Source organism: Camelus bactrianus, chromosome 2, assembly GCF_048773025.1.
Source record: "Camelus bactrianus isolate YW-2024 breed Bactrian camel chromosome 2, ASM4877302v1, whole genome shotgun sequence".
Classification (NCBI taxonomy): Eukaryota; Metazoa; Chordata; class Mammalia; order Artiodactyla; family Camelidae; genus Camelus; species Camelus bactrianus.
Window position 1 is genome coordinate 47,406,728 of NC_133540.1, and position 26,683 is coordinate 47,433,410.

Consider the following 26,683-nt stretch of genomic DNA (forward strand, 5'->3'; position numbering starts at 1 on the left):
TTCTATCAATAGTAATTTTGGCTATTTTTCTAATAAATTCATATTGTATTCCACCGTGTAATGAAGGTCAAATAGTAAATCTGTCTATCTCCATAGAAGCTCATAAAGCTCACAGAAATTCCTCTTACAGATTCTCTGCTTCCATATTTTGAAAAACTTTACCCCTTTTATCCTTCTTATAAAAAAGGGAGGAATCGTTTATCTTCTCCAAACTTTATAAAATATTCCTTACTCTTGTCATAATGACATCTCTACTTATTCTTTGGACTAACATCTTTCAATATATACCTGATGCCTGCCTAAGTTCTCAGAATATTATGCTGGAAAAAACCTGATATTCAGCTTTAAAGAGTTTGACTCTCATCTTCTTGAAAGGAAATATACCGACTACATTTCCTTACAGAGTTGAGAAAGGTGGGAAATGCATCTGTGTGCACACTCACACACATACACACATACACACAATCTTACTCAGTAACCTTGGTAATAGAGGGGGTAATATCATGGAATAACAGTGGAAAGAAATGTAAATGGTGTTTTCAGCAGGTCATGAATCCAGAGTGGTGTAAAAACCAAGAGCTTCTAGTGAGAGAGGAATTTAACAGCAACTGGAAGTCAGAAAACTGGGATAAAATAGAATGTAAAAGTCAAAATAAATAGGGCAACCCAAACAGTTCTACCCAAGCTGTCAAAGTCTGGTTTGAATCCAGCAACCCTTTTCTCCTACTTCTTGTAGGAGTCCCTGTGCTTCATGGGTGACTGAAGTTCATTCCAGTGTGTCCGGGACTTGCACATGAGGGTGAATGAATGAGGCTCATGACTGATGCACGACGTAGAAGGACAATTAGCAACAATTACAGGGGAGAAAATGATCACTTTTCTATTTGGATGTTCTTGCTTCCCACAACATCTCCCCTACTTTGTTGCCCTATTCTGTACCGCAAAATGCAGGTCAGACAGTGTCGTCCTTGTCGGATCCTGTCCCACCAATGAAGTGAATAACCCCTTCTCAATGCGGCTGTTGTGGCTTACAATTTCCCAAAGTTTGCAAATTTCACAATTTTAAAATCAACTCTTGATTTGTCTGTCCTCCTTACTAAGGTAAAATGAATGTCTTTTTAGATCATCCAACACAGCACCTTGTTCAGGGTAGCAGGTTTTGCGTAAACGTTTGTTAGATCAACTCTCAGTATCACTGCCTGCACACCATCCTAGGTTTAAAACAAAGATAATCACTATATTCCCAAACCTCTCTTGGGCACATGGGTCCTACTCCATCACTAGCTATTGAAAATGCATCATCCTTTGTTTACTCTGTCAAATACCATCTCCCTCACGCCGCCTTCCAGATTACCACAGTTTGATGAATCTCATTCCCCTTATTCCCACGGCACCTTGTTTTTTCTCCTTTCATTGTACAAGTTATACTGAACTGCTTCATGTGGGTAACTGCTTTACATGCTCAGCTAATAATTGACTGAAACCCCAAAGAACAGAGACACTTCTTTTTTATTATCTTTGAATTCCCTCCAACATCTATCACAGTACCTCTGTGAGAGAGCTGAGATCTCATGCATATTCATCACAGCTAATTGATTTGAACTTTCCCCCTGTAGGGAAAAAATGCAATATTTAGTCACACGCTTACTAGCAATTTGACACTGAATTTTATGAAAAGTACTTGGAACAATACACATCATTATATTTATATCTGTAAATATTTATCTCAGGATTAAGCAAAACCATATTTTATATGTTTATCATTGTTAGTAAGTTAAATTTTTAACAAAGTAAAGATGGTTATGCCACCCATATTATAGCTGCAATCCATCCCCCACCCCCAAAGAGCTGTTGAGTTTTGAGAATCTCTTCAGGGGTGTGACTCCAATTAAGTGCCTACATATTATTGTTCAGTGCAAACAGTACAGGTGCATTATAATTATATGTGAGCTGCTCAGCCTTCCCTACCAGACTGTAAGTTCCCTGAGGACGGTACCTGTTTACTCAGGTCTTTGGACATAATAGTCTTGAATAAATAGTTCCTGGAATTAGTTAATTAGTTGAGAAACAATGAATTAACTATGACAGCAATAGTAATAATAATAGGTAACATGTGAATCTATATACCATCTTGTACTCATTACATAATTTTATCTTCCTTATAAGCCTAAGAGCAAAATGTTGTTTTCCACGTCTTCAGGATGGAAACATGGAAGCTCCATGAAGTCAGTTAACTTGCTTAGGTCACAAAGTCAGCAAACTGTGAAAGTGGCATAGGAAACTAGACATGATGACTGCAGATCGCTTAACCACTTAGGAAAGAGGGAAGGAGGTGGTAATTCCTAGAGTGACGGAAGTGCTGGTGCTGAAAATGTGTAAAGGAGAAACTTTGTGAAGAAACATGTGAGCTTTTAGAATGTCAGAGGGCAACTAGAAAAGAAAACAAGATAGGCTGATTAGAGTGGAGAAACTGAGGGAAAGCTGATGGCAGCAGGGAGAGAAGGAGAGGACTCTAGGACACTCAAAGTTCAGTTACTGTGTTCAGGGGAAAATCCATCTAGGGCAGCTTGGGTGAGTGGATTCCAGGGGAGAGTAGTGTTTTCACCATAAGGTTAAGAAGCGTAAACTTTGAAATTATTTCTCCCCAGAGATCCAGGCTAAGACCCATGAATAAAAGAAAGATAAACAGGTGAGAAAATAAAACAACAAAACAACACACAAAAACAGGCAAAACATAAGGGTATTCATTCCCTGGATGCTCACATCACAGTCATGTTTCAAGTATTTCATGCACGTACTTTCCGTCCCATGGTTACTCTCCTCTATTTCAGTTTTTCCTTTGAAGCGACTAATTTCCTTTTGCATTACATTACTTATATCAACAAGGAGGCACATGCTTTTGATTTAAAAGGAAAATTGTACAGCAGAATTAGAAATAATGATCTCATAAATAATTATATTTTCAAGACTGAAAAATCTCATACTATTCATTACTGGGTTCACTGAGTAGCACTATGACAAGCCACAATGAAATAAATCATTTGCATTAAAAATAAACTGTGATTGTCTTAAAATATCCCAGTGAGCAAAGATGTAGGAAGGCAGAAGATATGGGGGATATATATTAGCTTTCAGCATGAATTGCCAGTTTAACATTCTAATACAGATAACTCACTTATTAGGAAAATAATTAATACCCCTAAAATCAAGGATATTGAACATATAACCTAATCACTACAGTTAGAAGAATTTTCACTTGGCCTTAATAAACTTGGGTCAGTTGCCTCCACCTGTCTATATTTTTCTCATGGGGAAAATGGAGAGAATGGTGGTACCTACCTCACAAGACTGTTGGGGGCATTAAATGTGCTACTATGTGTCAACAGAGCAGAATCTGGTAAATGCTGTATGTAGAGATGTTTGTGCGGCTGCTTCTACTTTTTGTTGAACATTTAACTTCTAAGTTTGATCGTAAATGTGATATACAAATCAACAAGAATGCTTATTACTTATGCAAAATTAACTACCTTCTAAATAAAACAACAGTAAAATAATCACAGAGCAGAGAGTGAACAAGTTTGTATGATTTATGATACCCAGAATGTGGGTTCTAAACAAAGTACAATGTACACAGCCTTACTTCCCACTTCTTAGTTGCCTTCCTTCTTCTAACAGATATAATTTTCAGCTCCTAAATCTATAACCCACACCAAATCCTCACAAAAGACAGAAAATGTGGATGTAAATGGTAGCAGAAAATCGTACCTCTCACAAACACAACAGATGATTTCTATATGATAACAAGTCCCAATTATTTTAAAATCAAGACTTAAAATTAAACACAATTATTTTAAAGAAAAAAAAGGGCTAATGTAAATCAACCAAAGTTTCATTTACGTTTTTCCCTACTACACACTCATAATAATAATAGTGGGGCTTTCCCCATCCTTACTGGCTTCCTTAAAAGAACTCTAGTTGGATTTATGTATTGAAAGATTAAATAACTACAAAAGAAACTCATGCCAAAGGGCAGAATGAAATAATCTTACAGCTCTATGAGCAGTTAGCTATTCCTTTCATAAGGTAAGGGAAAGGGATATATGGCCCAGTTCATTAATCTGTAGGATTTGACAAACAACGTTAAGAGGTTCTCAGGGGCCACTCCCCACGATGAACAAGAGCGTCTGTGGTCAATGACAGCTCCCAGGAGGAAGGTCTGAGCCCTTTGTAAAATTCTTTGATTCAAACATACCCATAGAGCACGCGCCAGCGGTGTTCAGTGATCTATGCTTTAACAGTTACCTCAAATCTGAGCTGCAATGAGGAGATAAAATATTTTGTTTTTCTTTAGTGAAAGGAGTAAACTGCACAAGAGTGGGCAGTAAAATAACATCCCCTATGTCTTTGTGTGAAAACCTAATGTTATCAAATACAGCTGGAACGTGTATATTTCACTTAGTTAAATGCTAGTGGGCACATTAGTGAAATAATTTCTATTAAAATTCCATTTGATTCCTTTGTTTCGTTAGAATTACTTAAAGATCCAAAATCATCTGGGTTAAAAAATATAAATCTACCCCATGTCTTGCTTTATAAGTCTTGTTTGCTCTATAAGAATCTATATCAAGTTAAGTGAGCAATCAACTATTTTTATCATAGATCAAGAGATTGTACATCTGCCTAAATTCATAAAAACTGGAATCAGGGATATCTTATTCAGACATATTTATTTGCTAGAAACAAATTTAGCATTCTACTCTGTGATCACATTTATCATACCTGAGAGATTTTAATGTTTTTTTCTAATTTACAGAGTGTCAAAAACACTGATTTTACACTTGAGCACAATTATTCCTTTTATCTGAATATTGCTTTATATTTCATCTTATATAACACATCATCTGGTGTATTCACTTGTCCTTTTATTCCTTCATCATTAGTGCCACATGCTTTGTGTAACAGCAGGCAATGGGCGAAAATGCTGGTGGTGGTTTCAATGAGGTTACAAAACAGAAGAAATGCAAAGACATAGTCACATCCTCGAGGAAATTAATTTGTATATTTTTAGATTCATGACTGTTCAACATGGGACTATTAAAGACTGAATGCAGTGCCCCACCATCTAGCCATTGGTGAATGACTTTCATTTGTATGTGTATTGTGTGAGGCTAAATGTATACAACGTTCTCTAACTCAACTATATCTCACTTAGATTATCTGGCCTTATCACCTGTATTATACAGTCACTTTAAAAAATCATTTTCACACAGGACCTTTCCAAATAGGTAAACATGGCTCAAGACCTATAAAATGGCAAACAAAATAGATCTACAATTTTAGAGCAGAATACTATTACTATAATGATCATCTACACATGTAGAAGACTTCTTTTCATATCCCATTAATAAGTCAAATAAAAACCAACCTTCAGACTGTGTACATAAATACCAATCTGTTATATATTAGTCCAAGTATCTATTTAAAATAAATATTGCTTCAGACATGCAATAAATTCATAAACAGCACTTCTCTCCATTTACTTTGAAGACAAATTGCCCAGGGAGGTAAAGATGTCAGTCCGTTTATCACAGATCCAATTTTAAGACATGTCAAGGAGTAAAAATGTATGACTCGTAAGCGACTCTGCTCTTCTCAAGCTGAGGAATGCGAGCAGGGTGTACTATTATTGTTAGACTACAAAGATAAGACCACCCTGAGTGGCTCGTGTGAACACTGTCACAGCTGCCTCTTTTCTCTTTGAAATCATTCAAAGTGATGCATGAGGACGAGGCTGCTTTTATCAGCCTCCCACTCGGGGTCTGTTTAGCCCACTGAGGAAAATACTGGTGATACACTGCTGACAGAAAACAAAACATGATCCAAGCAGCAGGGCTGCTACTCACAAGATATTATTATGTCAATCAAAGGATGCAGCTGTGATAGAGAAATTCCTCCAACACAAATATACTGGAGGGGAGGAAGAGACTATTTGTGCTTCTATGTATCAGTTTTAGGCAAACTGTCAGTGGTCCTATAGCAAGATGATCTGTAAAAAAAAAAAAAAAAAATCCTAGAAATCACTTTCATCATCATTATCATATATTTTTCTCTCTTTAATAAAGGAAAGCACCACGCATTCCAATGCACTTTAGTCCATTGATTAGTTGAGAAAAAAAAATACATTGAACCACCATTTCCACATCACCAGAAACAAATGAGAAAAAGATGTAAAATATTTCACCATAACATAAAAGGCACTGTTACACGTGCAATACATAAATTACATCCTTTAATCTTTGCAAAACCCTGAGCGTAGGTGTTTTCTTCATTTCACAGATAAGAAAATAGAAGTTCACAAAAGTTAAGTAACTAGACCAAGAGCATAAAGCTGGTAAAAAACTGAGATTGAAACCACATCTATGATAATTTATCTATCATACCATCACAACACCAGGATCAAATTTTTCTTTTCATTTTACCCAAATGTATTGGGAGTCAGATCTGGAATGTATCTTATAATGAGATGGATCAAAGGAACTTTTATTTAAGTTAGATTTTGATAGATTAGAATATGTGGAGGATATCAATTTACTGAGAATAGCTTCAAAATATTCTGTTATAGCTCACCAGCTCTAATAGATATTTTAAAAGCTATTTACTTTACTGTAAAGAAGTGTGTTTTAGGATTAGAGGAAATTAACAAATGCATTTATAAATTATTTGCTTGGAAATCAGTATTTCTTTTAAAAAGTTCTTTAATTTTCTTACCATATGAAGGCCCTCTAAAACTAACTGGGATAAAAATATAAATTGTTGATGATATTCAGGAAATCACTTGGGAAGAGGGAAGTATCAAAAATATTGATAAGCAGAGGCTGTACTAAATTTCTTTATATGCACATCTGGATGGAAAAATATGATCATGGGAAAGGCTGCCATGATATAAATGAACAGTTGAAGCTAAACTATTATGATATTCCCCCAGTGTTGGAATCTAATTCAGAAACCATTCTAAGAATACTGTTTTGAATAGTTCCTTTAGGACGCCATGTGACCCGGGACCCTAATCAAGTTAAAAACTAAACTTTAAATTCATCTTCCCTCTGACTCAATTGTTCTAATAAGTTATTTTCATTAAACTCTGCAAGGCTTGTTCACTATTCTCCTGCCTACCATCTTTATCTCCATTTTCCTGTTGGATTTGAGACTTGACACTAATTTCCCAGCTATAGCCTTTGACCCTTCAGACTGTGGTTTCCTTTCTCTCCCTGAACTGGTTTCTTAGGACTAAGAACGGTGAACTCCACCACTGTTTAAATTGGCCTGAGACTCTCTTTCCTTATTTGGCTTTCCCTATTACTACACATTGGGTAGGAAAAAGGAGTGAGAATTTGCTCAGTATTCCATTAGCAAAGAAAGAATCACAATTAATTTATGGGTAACCACAATGAAAAGAATCTATGTGTAGAATTTTGAAAGTTGATTCTATCCACATGTAATCCCAAAGTATCCTGGTTATTCCTCTCTACATTTGAGTCAAAAAGTGTATCCAAGAGCAAATAAAATACATGTTGAAGATTACAAACAAAAATGTTCATTCACTAAGAATTCCTGGTAAATTAAAATTTTCCACTAATTTTAACACCAGCTGATTAGATTAAATGATCACTTACTTGCTTATTTAATAACTGTGAAAATATGGTGCAAAAATCTTTTAAAACCACTTTAGTTATAGTGATATATAGGATTTTTCTGAAATATTATAAGATGCATTATAATTTCCCACCTTTGTCTGAAACATAGGCATTATTTCTTTTTAAATAGCATATTTTCAGTATTTACTTTTTCACCTTATAAATTACACTTTGGACAGATTAGTTGAATAACAGCATAGATATCTATCTGCCTATTACTAAAAATGAATTCAGTCTGAAGGAAGGATGATTAATTATATAACATTTTGGAGACCTTTGGATCAATTCAATAATGATGGTTCTGTAAATTCTCAAACACCACAGTTCAACCAAAACAAATTTTACTTAGTCTTCATTGGGAAACTTTCAGTTATTAAATATTTTGCAATAAAGAATAAATGTAATAAATACACATTTATAAATAAAGATGTATATGGGTAACTCATATTACAGAAACAACAGACCTCCTTTATAACACAATGCCATCACTGAGACTTTTTATTTAATGATATATATAATTTGACCCATGGACCTTCCAAATCTATGTAACCATAGGCTGTGCTACAGCGCTGTTTTATTCCAAAGACACACATTTCTGTTTTTAAAGATAATATCAAGTCCTAAACTAACAGATTGATAAAGAGAGTAAACATATTATAAAAAGCTTCCTTTGAAACATATTTATCTCACTTCTGGGCCAATTCCAATGGGGCAAAACACAATTTTAAACTAAAAAGAAAACAATGAAAATTTTAATCTATATCATATTCTCAAACAATATAAGTGGACAAGTCAATAGTGGACAGATGTTGAGATGGTGCCGAACAGGCAATGAATAGTTCCTTTGTTTATGATGAAGTAACGTTTTGGTGAAACTTCTGTAGACTATCATCACTAAATGCTGGCTGGTTTTCATTTTCAAATTATTGTAAAATGGCTTGAATAAAGAAGTCGTTCTAACTGAATGCCAAACTTTCTATAGAACTGAACATTTCTTGAAAAATGAGATCTGGTTTGGGTCATTTAAAACCTGCATTAGTCATTAAGAACGCACCTTTCATGTCCTTCTAAATTTTGTACCCCTCTAAAATTTCAGAAGGATTGGAAACATCTTCAAATTCGAGTGGGATCATATTTTATCATTACCATATAGAAGATGGCTAATTATGAATTAAAAACATATTGATCGAAGGTCCATTGTGTGCAAAGCACACTAATGAGGACGGCAATACAGAGGTAAATCATTTTTCTAACACCGCTGTTGCATCTAATAGAACTTAATACAGTCTTATGAACTATAGAGTTGATGCTAGCTTTTTTTCCCTTCAGTGTCAAAGTTGCAGTGTATTGGAGAAGTATGAGAAAGTCCCCGTTTCATTTCATAGGAGGACAGCTTATATGTGTTGAACACTCAAAGAAGACTGGCGGCGCTCACAGAGGAAAGCACTCCTATCATTAGTTACCCGTTTCGGGAAGCAATCTGAAAAACCACTCTTCTGAAATCAGGGATCCTCAAATCCCACTTTAAAAAATATCCCTACTGTAACAAATGGAGTACTTTAAAATACTGACAGATAGGCATAAAAAGCAACCACAGAAAAAAAGTACTCTTTATTTAAGAGGAACCGTCAAGCATAGGAGATATATTTCCCAAATCTGTTGGCAACCTGCATGCTGGTACATTTTCAAACAAAACACTTAGTGATTACCTATTCTGTTCAAACTTTTTTTTGGTCATGAAAAATGAATTGTTACATTTTTAAAAATGCTAGGTGGAAGAAAACATTTGAAACAGTTCAATTTGGAGCTACTCTGCTTGAAATAATGGAGAGAAATACTGGTGACAAAGTTTTGCCCAGCCCTTAAAGCTTCTTCAGCTCTTAGTTTGGAAATCACTGCATTCAGTGATCAAAAATGCTTCCAGAATATTTTAATTTCCCTTCATATAATTACTTAGAATTTTACTATATTTAAGCACAGTACTTCAATGTATATCATAATAACTATTTTAAACCATGAAAATTAAAAGTAACAACTTTTTGTGACAACTATATTCCTTTATTAAAAAGTTTTGTTAGAGAAAATAAGTTATACTATAATAAAGTTAAAAGTTTAATGTATCTACTGTTTGTTGTAATTTCAATACAAAATATTTGAATAGGTAGGATCTATCTTTCTGAAATGATTTGAATTGTTGCACCAAACCCTGTGTCTAAAGAGAGGTAGCTTTCAAAAACAAGTTTATTCTGAGTTGAGAAGAGTCTAGAATTCTATAGGGAGTGAGGGAATTCAGAATAATTCTGAAGAGTTCATCTTTCTCAGAATGACGAATATCTCATGGTAGGAAGAACTGTGAATACAGAAATTTAGTCATCAGTCATGAACAAAAGGAAATGTGAACAAATATTTCTGATGTTCACTGACCAAGTCTGAAAAATCATTGACAGAATTCTGCCCTGTCATTCATTATGTACTTCTTAATTTCGCATGCAGTTCAGTTCTATATATTAGCACAATCAAGTTACCACCTGAGACAGTTAAAAAGCTGTGGCACAAACAAGAGCTCTTGCACGTACCATGAAATTGAAGTTATTCTGCTAAAAAGTAAAATGTGAAGATTCACAGTATTTCAGACTGGCTGACACAAATAATATGACTAGAAAAAGTTTCTTAATAAGACAGCAGGGGATAACAAAGGAACATGTATCATATTACTTGTGGTTTCTTGAAAATGTGAAATTATTTTGCTCATTTATTTATGATTAATACTGCTGAAACTAAAAGTTGCAAAACTAAATGCAAAAAAAGCACATTGACCAAAATCAACAGCAAAACGAAAGTTATGAAGCACTTTAAAGTAGCTACTGTATCAACAACAGTCCTTGCGTTTCATCTGCACACTTTAATTCCAAATGGGTGGCACCAAGCTTAGGTTCATAAATATTTTAATCTTGAAATTAAACATTCATGTTTCACTGCCTTTGAACTTTAAGTTCATGAGACAAAAATGAGGTAAAACAGAATTTAAAAAGCAAGGTGTTTTCCGATCTGAGCAATCAACCACGTCATGTGACCATATGCAAATCCACTCAGTGCTGGCTGTGGTTGGCTGCCAAGAGATGCAAGGCCTGGAGTCAGGAATCTTCTACTGAGCAACCTCAGTCCCAATCCGCATGCCTCTAATTCAATAACACTAATACGAATACTAACAATCATTTAGGATCTTTTCATTTCAAATTATCAGCCCGGGAAACATGATGAACCACCCTACCTTATGGGTCAGGCATTCTTCTTCTAGTTTAATGGATGGCCTGGCTGAGAAGGATGCTTAGTGTCTGTCCCTAGTAACATTATACGGCTTACTGCAGCGCATGAGAGAGAAGTTTCAAGGAAATCAGCAGGAGCTCTGTAAACTTATTCTGTTTTCCTATGGATGACAGCCAGTACCCATTTCTCCAAACTCATAAGGATCCAAGCCTTCCTGGAGGCCAGCTCTGGGGACAAAGGTGCTTCTCCAAAGCTGTTACAGATAGGGACATTCAGACTGAATGAGAAACAGTAAACAAAAGCAAAAACTACCAACTCGAAACACTGGCTATACAACACATACTTCCTTCCTAGTCTTTCACTGCATACAAAGGCCAAACTGGATTCTTTCTGTTGTACACAAGAAACTAAGTCATTGAACTGATTTTTTTTTCTTTTAGAGCAGCTTAATTAAGGAACAGAATTTTGGAAGATCATCTGAATAAAGTAGGATGAAGTTTTGATTTTTTGTACTTGGAAAATAAAGATAAAATTACTGAGAATATAGGGCCAATCCAAAATCTATAGTTTTCTCGTTTTTTTTTTGTTTTTTTAATTTGTATGACCCAAGTAAAGAAAAAGCTTCAAACATTTCATCTTGTTGAAGAGAAAGAAAGGAAACACTGAGTGTGACCAAAGATAGGCATAACCAAGTTACTTCGGCATTCAGCTGGCTCTAAAGTGTATGAATTGCAGGAATCAAAATTTACAATTCGTGTTCCTTCAAGAAGCTGTCCTATCTATGAGAAATCATAATATACATTAGTCAATTATTATGTGAAATGTGCATTTTTATGAAGTACTAAATAACCAGAAATTTACTGAATCCAAATTTAATTGAAATTAATGGATTCACACATAAAACCTGACCACAGTTACAGAATACATTTAATGTAGTCAGTAATTGTAAATTTAATATGAATGTCTGAAATTTTACATTGAGTTTAGGGCCTTGCAAAAGCACTCTGAATTGAATTAAGCCATATTGTAATCAGTTTGTATTGCCCTTCACCTTTGTAAAAATTAATGAGTCATTTATTTCTGAAATGAAGCTTTGTGCATCTTCATACAATGAGAACCTAGGTTATGTACATACAAATGTCAAATAAAATGACAATATTCCAGCTGAATTCATTTATTCCAAAATGCACCGCTGATATACTTGAAAGTTTAAAAGCGGGCATATATATTAAATCAAGCCATGGCATACATTACATATGTAATTCTATTTGTGTCATTTGCCTGCTTAAGTCCCCATAAATCTCTCTAGGTATGAAGTTAATGTAGAATACAAGATCCAGTGCCCTAGATCCAATATTTCATCTCTGGCTCTGGAAGCACAGGGCCATTTGTGGAAGAGTGTGAAAGCCATTCATAAATTGATTTAAACCTCTTTTCATCTTATACTTTCAACCCATTTCATCTCATGATATTGGCATAATTCAGTCCACAACATGTGTTAATATATTATATTATATAATAGAATACTGTACGTTATATTACTTTTCGTAAACACGTCTCCTTCAAGCTACATGTGTTAGCCATTATCTCTAATATACTGGGAAATTCTAAACAAATGCCAGTTTCAGCAATACTTTACATCATTTCATAAACTTCGACAAAAATGCCTTTTATTTTTTCCCTTAGACTTAAGAGCCCTAAATTTTATATTTTCATTTACTTTTCTAAAGCCTTCTGGATAATTTGTGTCACTTTTTCAGTATCATTGTATCTTTCTCAATTACAGCAACCAAAACTATATGCAATATTCCTAATGAGCAAATTCATCATGACTTATACAATGATTTATGTAGTTTCTAAACTTCTTCCTGAATTTCACTGGAATTTTAGAAAACAACTACTATTTTCAGAGAATTATCAACATAGAACTCTCAGATTCTTTTATATTGTTTAACTTCATAAAATATAAATGCAGTTTTCTCTTGGATGTGATCATTTTAAAATAAAATATCCTCAGTTTTCAAATAAATTTAGCACACTTTTAGAGGAAAAAAAAAAGCCTTGTTTCCATCACAAGTAAAACACAGCATTATCAAGGTCTTTTTTGGCAGAGATTATCCATGCAGACAGCATTATATGGTTCCAAGGTGGAATTTTTACTTAGATCATCTATACATATTCTCCAGGATTATTACTTTACGTACCCACACAATAACAATACAGCCCCTAAAGTGTGCAATCTAGGTTGAGAATACAGTTTTCACACTAATTACTTTTCTCCCACTGTAATCCTGTGCTGTTTATTCCCTTCTTCAATAAACCATTACTGATTGCCCTCTAGCTGCCAGGCATTGCACTCAGTGCAGGGGATACAGTACTGAGGATAAATGAGGACAGAAAGGATCCCCCACCTTCCTGAAGCATGTACCCTAGATACTGCAGATGTGCAAATGTTACTGAACTGGCTTTTCTGATCTTTCTTCCTTTAACTTTGTTGTATCATTTTTTAATGGGTTGGTCTTTCCATCTATATGTCTATATCTCTACATATAAAACAGCTCCTATGACTGAAATATATTTAGTAAGAGAATATATGTTGTATATTATGTATGTGTATGACCTAAACTATATATTACATTAAGTGGCAATATATATCTATGGTTGATGTTCACTAATTAAAGTTATAGGAACCAAATTAAAGCGTTTCTTATCAGTTATTCTCACAAGATACCAGTTCAAAGAACACCCTTGTTCTTTGATCGGTTTTCAGAAGACAGCTCCATCATAAATAAATATTCATTTTCATCATTGCACAGGATACTTTCTTATTCATTAAAAATGCAACATATCGCTATATTCACTGTTAGCGACTACTTTCTCGATTACCTTGTCATAATTTATTGATGTTTTCACTTGCTAAGCACAAACATTAAGCCCCTCATGAATACGTGATATTGTTGGGATTAGATCCCAACTACATAATAACATTTCTGTTGCATTTCCATAAAATTAATTCATAGGAAATATCCATATTAAGTAAGTTAATATAAAAGAAAAAAAAGTCTTTTAAGATTCACTAAGGCAATAAATGTCGAGCCATATTTCCTAGACAACTGAATATAGAATACAAATATTCACATTCATTAATACCAAGATTTAGAAATCCCACTCCCAAAAAATGCAAGGCTACGAATTCATTTGGTTTGGAAAAGTGAACCTCTTAGAGTTGGTATTTTTATATATTCCTTGACTAACACTGGACCTACCTCTCAGGCTTCTGCTTTTTTACGGCATCCGCAATTAATCATGTTCACCTTATTCCCTTCAAAGAGTGTAAGTGAGAGTCACTGAAATATAACTGAAATATTTTTCTCCACACAGTATAGACCTTATTTAGAGACAAGGGCAACACTTCCGCGAAGCACTACAGAGGGAAAGCAGCTCAGGACACAAGGACTACTGTTCCTATTCACAGCTTTGTTTTAAATCTTCCCTTGTTTTTCCTCAACAAACCATGGCACAATGCTTGCTGCCTGGTTCCCCTCCCAAACTGCAGCTGTCAATACCAGGTTGTTCGGCCCCTGAATATGCGAGCAGGCAAGAATCAGTCTTCCCATGAAAATCAAGTCAATGACCGGCCTCCTTGGCTTCTTGTGAACCGAAAGACAACCATAATTTTTCATCCTTTCCATTCTCACGTGTTGTAAATGTTCATTCAAGTCCACAATCCAATACAAAACGCATTAATTCCTCCAAAGTGAGTTCACCGTGCATGATTTAATTATATCCAATTGGACATACTTTTTCGAAAAAAAAAATTCAAAGCTCAGTCTCTAAGAAATTTTTCATTCAATAGTTTTGCATTATCCTTATTATCTGGTCATGTGGGAAAAAATAAGGTTTTGTCCTAGTGGTTTGTCAAAAAAAAAAAGATATAGCTATAAAAGTTTTATCCACCAATTTTTTATCCTCAAAGACTCAAGTTTAGTCAAGTGACAACTTCTCTATTTCCCACCACGTACTGTACCCCAACTCGAAAAACAAAAAAGAAGGAAAACACTGCAACCACTTTTATTTTAATCCCTTACATCTTGCAGTCAGCGCTGAAGTCAGATATACAAAATTACACACAGTTTTCCAAGATTTGCATTTAAAAGATTGTATACAAGCTTCAATACAGGTTGCTTTTCCGTGACCATAGAAACATCAGAAAAGTTGGAAAATTCAGTCCACTGAACTTCAAATGACTTTATTAAAGTGTCACTAATCAGAGTTAAAAGACAGAAGGTTTTAGTGTTTGGCCTAACAAAGTGAATAACTCTCAAAGTCTAATGACCTACTAAGAGCATTTCTTAAAATTAAAAAAAGAGAGAGAGAGAGGTCTGGTTGAAAGCAAATTAAATAAGAGAAAACCTTCATTGCCTTCTTCAAAAGATTGACTTCATACAGATAACGACAGCTCAGCTGAACTGTGACACTGAGGACAGTGCTCTTTGGCTGGGCAGCTGGGAAAATCTGCCTGGTTAACTTTTAAAGCACTGTATGTATAGATGTACTTAAAATATAGCTGTCAGTAAAACTTCACTTTGAGGATAAATCTGTAACTCCATTTATAGCTATTAACATAAGTTATGTAAACTACAATCCTTTGAAACTCTAAGTGCATTCAAATTTAATTATAAACACCAAAGAAATTCCAACATGCAAATACAAATCAAAATCCATTAATACACGCTAGAAAAATATTTTGGAGTGCTACCGAAAGTCTACACCTTAGCTGTAGGCTTGAGAGACAAGAATTTTTTAAAAGCTGTGTTTTCTCCTATTAATAGGAAAGTGAAGGAAAAAATAACACATAGTTGATATATAATTTTTCTTTTTCCTGGCATTAAAGATCATCTTTACTATTAGTTATATTTTAATGGTAAAATACCAGAAAAAATTAAAGAAAAATAATTTACTAAAAGGAAAACAATGCATATCATTATTACCACTTTTCCTTCTTTTCACCAGTAGTCAAAGGTCTTAGACATTTCTCTTTGGCCTTAGGCAGAAGGCTATCAGGAAAGAAACCAGAAGTGCACCATCTCATGTCAAACAGAGTCCTCAGATCAAAAGCACAGAAGCAGCACCTTCACTGCCCAGTATTTTTCTTTCACAGAGATTTTTTCAGTGTCCTGCCCCAATGTAAAAATACATGAAGTGATTAAGCAGGACAGTGACCTGCTCTGTTCCCTCCAGAAGGCACCTGGACATTCATCCAGTTTACCAATTTCACAAACACTTGTTGATCACTTTAATGTGTAAAAGAAAATGTCAGCTACCGTACAACTTTAAATAAAGGAGAATCTTTTTCCCCCATTAGCAATTTTCTCTATTACCAAATTACAAATGTACCCGCCAAAGGTAAAAGGGAAATAATCTGAAAGTAACAGCTACCACAGTCTCAAGAAAATGAAACCCAGTGATTCATAACAATTCACTTCAGGGAATTCATTCTCTCAGCATTTATTGATCACGACCATGTGCTAGGCACCACTATAGATGGAGACCTAGGGATGGGTGAGAAGTGATCCAGGCACAAAGATGTCATAATCCGGTGGTGAGGTGGTTGGAAAGGCAAGTAACTGTAATTCAATATGGTCAGCATGACATGTGTAGTGTGAATAAAATGTTAAGGAATTTAGGAGAAGGGAATAATTCATTCTACTCAGAAGGCAACTGAGGATTTCTTTTCACAAGGGTATTTTTGACCTAAACAGTGAGTGGTGAGAAGGAATCTTCCATATAGAAAGGTAAGTGACATCCATCAGCTAGAGCATAGAAAGAAGCAACAGTAGCAGTTAGGTATTTCCAAACTGGGCACTGGTGTTTGGGGTATGATTTTGAATTTTGGGGAATGAAAACTTTGGTTCTGATGGAGTATTTCCATATGAGTAAACTCATAGAGGGGAGGGGTAGTTGAGGGGAATAGACTGGCTTTAAATATATCAGAAAGGGTATGTTTAACAACAATATAATTGCATTGATTATAGGTTAATGAATATAGGTTTGCAATCTGAATCCATCTTATAAGAAATAAAGTTAAAACAAGTCATTTAAATATATTGTAATCAAGGTAACATCCCACCTAGCAGTATTGCCAATAATGACAAATACAATATAGGAGATGGTCTAATATAGGAGACCATCTGCTATATTATACAGGAAAAGTAAATTAAATCGGTACCAGGGCTCCTACTCTTACTATGCTTGTTCAATTACAACAAAAGTGAAATAATTTACCTAATAAATTTGCTTCTGAATCTTTCAAGGTAATTGGGAAATTGACCACAGGAAGGGGGAATTGAGGGTAAAATATACTAAAATGATATATTTATAAAACAAATAATCTTATTAAAAATCCACATGTAATATGTTTTGGATACGTTTTGGCAAAATTTACAGAACTGCTCAATGCTCATTAGGAACTTTCTGCACTATAGTAATTGAGCTTTGAGAAGTCCTTACAAATTAAAAAAATGTCAATTGCTTAACATAACAAGAAAATATCTGGGTCCTAATGCACTCCTGCTGCTCACTTTCCCGGACTGACATCACAAACCAAATCTGCATTAATACATGGTCTTGTGATCAGCTCAATTACTATTCTGGGTCCTCTTTGTACACAGTCCTGGGTTGAATTTGCATTTAGAAGATGCCTAATGTTCCCTCCCTGCCCATCTAACGTTTAGCAAACCCCAGAAGTCCAAGTTGAAGCTTCTCTTCGGAAGCCCTTTCAAATTAACCTACTTAATTATGTGGTTAACTCATTTATTTTGTCTACTTTCACACAATTTTTGCCACATTTCTTTTTTCTGTAGTGTGGTTTCTCAAAATTTCTTCCAGAGTGGGACCAACATTTATTTTTAATTTACTTTCTTAAGCAGTGAAGTTCTTCACATATTAGTCAGCACAAACTCAGACTTTTAAAAATATGTTCAAAAGTCTGAGCTAAATAAAATTATTAAGAACTGCTATTAAAACAATATCAAGAAATAAAATTAAAGTTTCATCATTTGTTTTTAATCAACTGGAATTATAAATGAGATGAAAATTCTTGACTGATTTAGGGGCCAGAATAGAACAGAAAGTGGGTGGTAGCACATACTGGAGGTAAAGCAGAGGGGGTCCTCAGCCCTGGCAGCTGGAAAGTAACCAGGCCCACAAAGCGAAGGTACTTAATTCACCATTGTTTTTAAAGCAGTGGAGATAGTTCAACATAACTGAGGTAAAACACTGACTTGTTTCTGAAAATGTCTGCACTGACAAAGGAGAGTAAGCTCTCAGTATGCAGAAGGGTAGAAGCAGAGAATCTAAAGACGTATGTCAGCTTACACAGAAAAATATGGAGGCCTGATGATAAAAAACACGCGTTTCTTTATGAAGAACTCACTGGATAGGATTTAAAACTGCAAAATGATGGATTACTTAAAGCTTGTGTAGCTCGTACTTAAATTGTGTTAAAATCGGGCAGAACTTTTGCTACCTAGTAAATAAAACATTCATACAACTAATATTGGTCTGTATAGTTAATTACAACCCATTGTGTAGTATCCAAACCATATAGCATTGATGTATTTACTTCAGAATACTTATTCAAAAGAATTGCACACAGACGAATCTCTGTTTAAAAACCCTGATTTAATATAATAAGACATAAAAACAGCAGGAAAATGAATAAAAAAAGCTTTATACAGTGGCTTTTAGATCTTATTTTAATATTTGTAACTGTGGAATAATAAAAAATTTTGTTTCTCTCTTCAACCAGTTGTTCTTACCATAAAGAATAAAATTATATATATATGATGGCATCTACAAAAATTTTAAGTGCTAGCCATGATCATATTAGTGTGACAATTACACTATTTATTTTAGGATTTTTTAAATATTTAAAAGTATATTTATACTAAAAAAGAATATAAGAGAAAAAAATGTAAAAAAAAAAGTTATCTTTCTAATTCAGGAGCCTAAACAAAAATAAAATACAACGTCAGAGATATAATTTTTTTGGTTTAAAATGTAAGCTATTAACAAAGAACTCAGGGAAGGGTGCAGCTCAAGTGGTAGAGCACATGCATAGCATGCATGAGGCCCTGGGTTCAATCCTCAGAACCTCCTTAAAAATAAATAGATAAATAAACTCAACTACCCACCCCCCACAAAAAATAAAGAACTCACCACATTTCTTAAATTAATGGATATATATATATATATAGTTACCTGTGAACGTGCACGTACTGGGGACAGAGAGAGAATAAGAGAGTTATGAAACCAATCTTGGACCCTACCCTTGTTACTTGTAGGAACAGCCTAAGTAAATTTCTTAAGAAAAGAAGTATTTTGCAAGTATAATGAAATGACACACAATACAGATCAAAATGTATTGTCTAATACAGGAAGCAGAAAACCAAAATAGATAGTATGACCATCACTCAGTCATAATAATAACCTAATGGACACAATGAAACAGCAGCCTGAAACAAAAGGAGACTTAAAATGTAAAACTCCACAAAAACCTAAATGTTTTCATATGAAGCAAAATTAAGCTAACCCTTTCATATGTCCAACAAACAGTTATATGCTAAACAGTATTACTCTTCTGAAGACATATTCGCACCTCATGCTCTCAATGTTAAAAAGATAATTTTAGTTTTTTTTTAATTTAGATATATTTACATCAGAACCCAAATAACACTATCAAATTTAACAAAATATATCATGCAATAATTTAATAAGTTACCTAAAAATTATTATGATTGGAAACTTAATCTTAGAATGCACTTACTCTAGGTAAGAACTAATGAACTATAAAAGTATATTTAATTATTTATTTAAAAGAATAATTGTATTTATTTATTTATCTGCCAAATCCATGTGTTTCTCATGCAAACATATACTCAAAGAAGTAACTCAGGAATTCTCATCTCACTTTGTTTTAAAATGATAAACCAAGTAACTATAAAACCTCAATACAATTATAATTATTGGTAAACTTAATAGATGCCTTTCAAAGGATAAGCTACCTATTTAATAATTTTTGACATCATAAGACAGGCTTTACACACAATTAACATGGCATTTTTTAACATGTAATTGTATTTTTCATTCAGAATATATGTGCCAGTCAGTGAAAAGGAGCTCCAATCAGCCAAGAAAGAACTAATTGATAAAATTCATTCACTTTCAAGTGGGTTTTCAGGATTTTGTTAGTGGTCCTAAATTTTTTTCCTGTTTTTCTTGGCTTAATTCTTTTGCCCAACCTTGAATATATGTAGTTATATGAAATGAATTTGTTTAACTATGGAGATTTGCATGTTAACTTGCATCTATACAAGAAGTAACAAAAATCTATCTCTCTCGTGACCACTCCAAATAAACGTTCTACATTAACATAGGTCACTGAAGAAGTAACTCGGTTCTTATTTTGACTGTAAATAATAAATGTATAATGTCAGTTATGTAATCTCAATAGAAATTTTAAATAATATTCAAAAATTAAAATACTAAGAACTATTACAATAAATACAATAGTAATTTCAATTTCGTAATATAAAAGCTATTTTAATCACTTGAACTATAATATTTAGAATTACTTGAGCTTAATAAAAGTTTTACTCTTAAAAATTCCTGTATATAAGTAAGCTAGTTCATATTGGTAAGTACAGATCTGTTTGATTCTTAAAGTTCATCAGCACCAATCACCATGCTGAAATTTTAGAAATTTGTAGATCAAAAGTTAGAATTATTTTATGGTACTCTTTAATATTTTGCAAAATTCACTCATATGTAATATTAAGATATTAATTCATTCAACCAACATTCAATAATGCCAAGCTCATTTTTAAAGTTAATTTACATTTTGTATCATTTGATGAATTGTTGAAACAAAATACTTTGCAATATTTCTGTCACCTTTGTGCATAGAACCTCAAAGATTTCCTTTTGCTTAACTGTTATGGATTCATTTTATATAAAGAAGGAATGAAAGAACATTTAGGAAATCATTAATCTTTTGTATATGAGGGAAAGCCACATATAGTTCCAATAAATCAATGTCTTTGGAAGACACAAAAGATTCCTGGTTTAATTCAAAATCCTTTATTTAAAATGCCAAATGTCTTTATTTTATGCAGAAGTGCTCCAGATGGCTAGGCACATGTTTCAATTAAGCTAAACTGCAATTTCTTTCAAGTGTTCTCCTACTCTTTTACATATAGATTGTTACATCTATAGTTACTGATTGTATCTTGAGTGGGCAGGTAAAAATACTCTTATTTGTAAATGTAAATGCTTTTTGGATAAAGGAAAATATACACAAATTAAAAGACATTGTACAATATATTGTCAGAACTTAAAAAAGATAACTGAACAAATGAGGGAATCCTAAAATTTTGTCCAAGTTTTATTAATAACTGATCAATTTTCTCATAAATGGGTAATACTATACCTCATATTTCACTTCTCAGGTGACTTTAGGAATAAGAAACACTTTGGACCTCCAGGCTGAAAGTAATTCCACAGTTATAGAATCATCATATGAAAACTAAGAGGTCTTAATCAAATAAGCCAGTGGAGTTCATAATATATGATTTGTTATTAAGTGTGAGTCTCTAATATTAGCATAAATTATCATATCACTACTGCCTCAGGCTACCTCATGTACTTTTAAAAACATCTCATACGTTTTGTTCAAAGCAAAAAAAATCCTTATTTTAGGCCCTTTTAAATATACTCTCCTCGGGAAGACTCACAAAGCCAGTCCCTTATACTTGGAACACTATATGCTTCTTTCAGATTGTTCTTTTTTCCATTATTTCCCTGGGAAATATTGCCCTTTGTAAGATGAGTTAATCTTTGAAAGTTTGACTAATACCAACAAAAATCTATCATTCTCATCTTTCTAAACATATAGTAAATGTATAAAGATCAATATCTTGCAGTAACCTATAATGAAAAAGAATATCTGTATGTATATAGATGACTAAAACATTATGCTGTACGCCAGAAATTGACACAACATTGTGAACTGAGTATACTTCATTAAAAAAATAAGGAAATATATAAATAATAAACAAACAAATACATAAAAGCTATCTCGTTAAAAGTAATTTCTGAGAAGACAGGGAGGGGATTCTGAAAGCTGGATAGCTATTTATAACACATTTACACCAGCTTCATTAATAAATAGGGCACGTACATTTTTCTTTATTCAATTTACATTTTAGTATTTCATTAGTTGACACAGACACCTGTCACAGCTTGTCGACTAAAACCAAAGTATTCTAGTATGTTTGAAAAGATACCAAAGGAGAAAAGGTACCCACTGGGACTCCATGTGTTGATCTTACTACTATTACTACCACTACTACTACTTAGAGAACTTCCCAAATTTGCAAAAGTGTAAGTAATCTCTTATAAAAAACCTAACCAATTAAAGAAGAAAAGTTTCTTACAATGAGGTCAGTGGGCTATTTGCATCAGAATCACTTCAGGGACTTGTTAAAATGACATGATCTAAAGTTTCTTGGATCTTCTAAAAAATAATCTGCATTTTAAAATAAGCATTCACGTAGGAATCCTCATGTGCATTAAGTTTTGAGACCATATGGAAATGGAGTATTTTTACAAGTTTAAATTTTGCTTATTATGCATCTACAAAATAGAAACAATAAAAGCCTTGAAAAAGCACGTTGAAGAAAATGTCGTACGTACTCATATTTTGTATAAGTCAGTGATATTTTAAAGAATGTTTTTCCAGATTCATTTGCTTAAAATCCTCTTCTACATTCAATCTATTTTTTATCACTCATTCCAGAATAGGCTTAAAGTGATCTTAAAAACCATCTATGCTATAAACACATATAAAATTATACAAATAATATACCGAGTACAGTGAAAATATTAATTACTTATTTAAAAGTTCCCAAACTGATATCTATATCAGAAACTTCAGTCAGAATGTGCTACTGGTCGAGATGAGTTTTGGAGTTAGTGCCTGCGGGCCAGTCCTGGCTCTAGGCCTTGCTAATTGTATGACCCAAAGGGTGCAAATTTATCTTTCCCTAAGCCTGAGTTTTCTCATTTGTAAAACTACTGACGTTTTACAATTTATTTTTCTAAATTCTCTTTATCGCTTTTCTTTTGGTCCTTTTCCCCCTTCTGATTCTACTTTCAAAACCTTGGATATAAATATTCTTTGTAAAGCACATATATGCAATCTTAAAATGTTGTTCCCTATGCTAAGAATAAATACTTTTAATAAGATCTCTTTTGAGTTTTTGTTACTGTTATTCCTTTGAAAAATATATAATAAATCTTTTTTAAATGTTTTTAAAAAGCAACATCTATTTCATAGCATTACTTTGAGATTTGAATCAAAAAGCATAAATAGCCACTTTTTCTTAATAAATAGCTCATATTCTTTTAGGGATAGTTGCCATTATTGTTCAATAATATTATTTACTAACCATACTGTTCTTGTTTAATAATGATTATCACACTTAGAAATAATGCTGAAGACAAATGAATAGAGTTCCTCACCAAGATACACATCTTCATCAAATGTACGCATGCACAGAGGCACTGTAGAGCAAAGGTAGCTCTTCAGGGCAGAGACGCAGCCCAGAACAGCCCAGGGTCCTAGCAGGAAGGAGGGAAGGCACATTGGGACTGAGAAGCTGCCTCAGACCATCTAAGAGTGTCTTAGATACTAAAGCATCTCTGAAATGAGGCCCAAGGTGGACATACTTTAAATCAAGCTCTATTTAATTACACAGTGATATCTCATATCAAATATTTTAAAAACAGGAAACTATTAAAGATAGATATTGTTTAATAGATGTCTTCCCCGAATAGAGACCAAGGAAATGATTTCACTCCCAATAATTTAAAATATGCAGATAACCCCTTATGAAGCACAAAAACTCAAGTCTTAAGTAAGATAATCTCAATTGTATGAAACCAGTTACTATAATCAGTTGGTAAAACTTTATTTCATCACAGCAATCTTCTACATTTTCTGAAAATGGTTTATGTGATGTTTGTCTTCCTGTTAGATGTTTGTCCCCTGGAGGCCTAGATCTGTAAAATGCAAATCTGAATCTCCAGTACTAAACCCCATGTCTGGCATACTGAATACAGGAATGAAAGTTGAGGATGGGAAGGCAATACAAAGGCAAATAAATTGTTCACAATTTAAAAAAGAACAAGGTCTTAGCACTTATCCCTTCTAATTTAGGAGTCCTTGGTTTGCCTCAGTGACAATGAGCAGAAACAAGATTTTCACATGGTGAACATATACAATGGCCAGGAAAACGATTAACAACTCTCCTGTTTCTGTATACATCTTCCATCTCAGAAGAAAACTGGAAACCCGAAGTTGCTTGAATTATCTACTGAGAAACACTGCAAGAAAGCTCTCAAAGGTGTTCTCATTTTGTAACAGAAAAGAACAATCCGTCTCCATATTGGATCTGCTCCTTTGGCTTTAGCCCGGTGCCCTGTTTTCTAGGCTTGGTCTTGCTAGCTGTGCACCTTTCGTAAAAGAATGTTGCCTTTAGCCTGAAATATACAGGAGAGCTTATTCTCAAGGCTCTGACATTAAAGGATGTTAACATTTTTGCACTTATATAAAGATAGTAAGTTGCAGAACAGAAAATAACATTTGTTTTATTAAAGGTTTTACAGGGGCACCATGACCTGACCCACATGGACAGCTACAAGAACAAAGAATTCCTACACCAGTAAGTTTTCAACAACCAACTACACGCCTTCCCCTTTTTTAGTATAAAAGGAGCCTGAATTCTGAGTTGAGTAGGATAGTTCTCCAAAACATTAGTCTGCCATCCTCTAGATTGCTGGCTTTCCGAATAAAGTTGTTATTTCTTGCCCCAACACCTCATCTCTCGATTTATTGGCCTGTCATGTGGCAAGCAGAACAAGTTTGGACTCGACAACATTATAAGGAACGCTTAACACACAGTAACACTAATCTTCAATGCAACTCACACATTAGATATACTGCGTTATATGTACATAGGTGTTTTAATATATAGGTGTATTTATAAGTGTGGGCTCCATATTATCCCTTCTTTCATGACTAAATCCATATTAATTATCAATAACTAAATTGAAGTTAAATATTATATTTTTCTTTCTTCCAAAGCCATCATTAAAAGCATAAATTGATTAATTCATTTTAAAGTATTTAATTAGGAGATATGTTTAGGTGTATCAATGATAGAGACACCGCTTTCAACGTTATTTTAACATCTAATTTAATTCAGTTAATCATGAATTCAACCCTTAGCAAATAGAAATTTTCTGTGATTTCTCAGCATGTCTTGCCTTTTAACATGATTTATAGTTTAACACAATTCATTGATGTTCTCTGAAGCAAGATTATTAATTCTTTAAAAAATATTGTTTGATTATATTATTTAGCTTTCAAAAAGTGCATATTCATTATATAAATATTCCAAACAAAAAAGTAAGACCTGGTTATGATAGAGGTCAAGACTCAAACAAATGCTTTTTTTTACATTTATGGGTTTTTTTCCTTTTAATCTCATTATTTCTATTACATTAGCAGACAATGATGTGTAATAGTTAAAGAGCAGAAGAATCTGGTGGAAAGAACAAAAGCTTTGGAACCAAATCAACGCAAATCCAGCTCTACCACAAACCAACTTACTCAAATTGTCATGGTCCTTGGTGCTCCATCTATGAAATGGAGATACTGTTATGTTCCTCAAATAACTACTGAGAGAAGCAAATTAGATAATATTTGTACAACATATAGTACAGTGTGTGACACATAAGTTGGAAATCAACAAAAACTGGCATCCTCTTACCACTCCAATTCTGTTTAAATGTATTTGCCTCCATAATCATAGTACATTTAAAATTGTTCCAGCATCAGTGCCTTGACATCAGAGAAGTACCATGTTTCATTTCCTCTATTGGAATAGAAAGAAGACTCCTTATTCAGAAAAGCACAAGTAAAATTAACAGCTTTCACAATATCTTTTCTTAGAAATAGAACTCCTAAAATTGCAGTGCTTACAATGATCAGATATTAGTTGGAATATTTAAAATTCTCTCTATGAAATGTTTCAAATATGGTATTAAATTGAAACAAAAGGCTTTTAGGGCTCAAATATGTTCTAAAATCTAATTTCTAACACTTTCCTTTCAATAAAGTTTTTATTTAAATTGTTTATCCCAGATAGGCTATGTTTTAAAATGACTTCAGTATATGATACTCTTAACAGAACACAGTCCAAAATTGGGTAATACTTATCTGGTTTTGTATTATATTAACATGAAAAGAAGAATCCTGCAATTAACTTAAATTTAAATTTCATGCAAATCAATATTTTAAAAATTACATTTGTTCCTTGTCTTAGGTAATAATCTTTCTTAGTTATGTCTTCCAGCTCTCTAGTCACTGTCATTTAAAAATGATCTTTCTACCTGATATAGAATAAATGAAGAAAATTATCAGGGGTATTTTTTAATGTGCTTCCTTAATAATCTTCCTAAAACCAGGAAATATAATTTGTAAGTTTGGTTTTGTTTCCCATTTACATGGTATCATTAGAAATGTCATCACAATTCCTGCATAAACAGTAGCTATTTACATGCCCAGTAGCTGTTTACACTTTTTTCTTTTTAATCAT

The 26,683-nt window shown here is 33.5% G+C and overlaps 1 protein-coding gene across 4 annotated transcripts in view; it reads right to left on the bottom strand.

Annotated features, from left to right (window-relative positions):
* The window catches only part of FAT4 (FAT atypical cadherin 4), a 156,411-nt gene that overhangs the window by 109,927 nt on the left and 19,801 nt on the right, over positions 1-26,683 (bottom strand). The window lies entirely within an intron of this gene.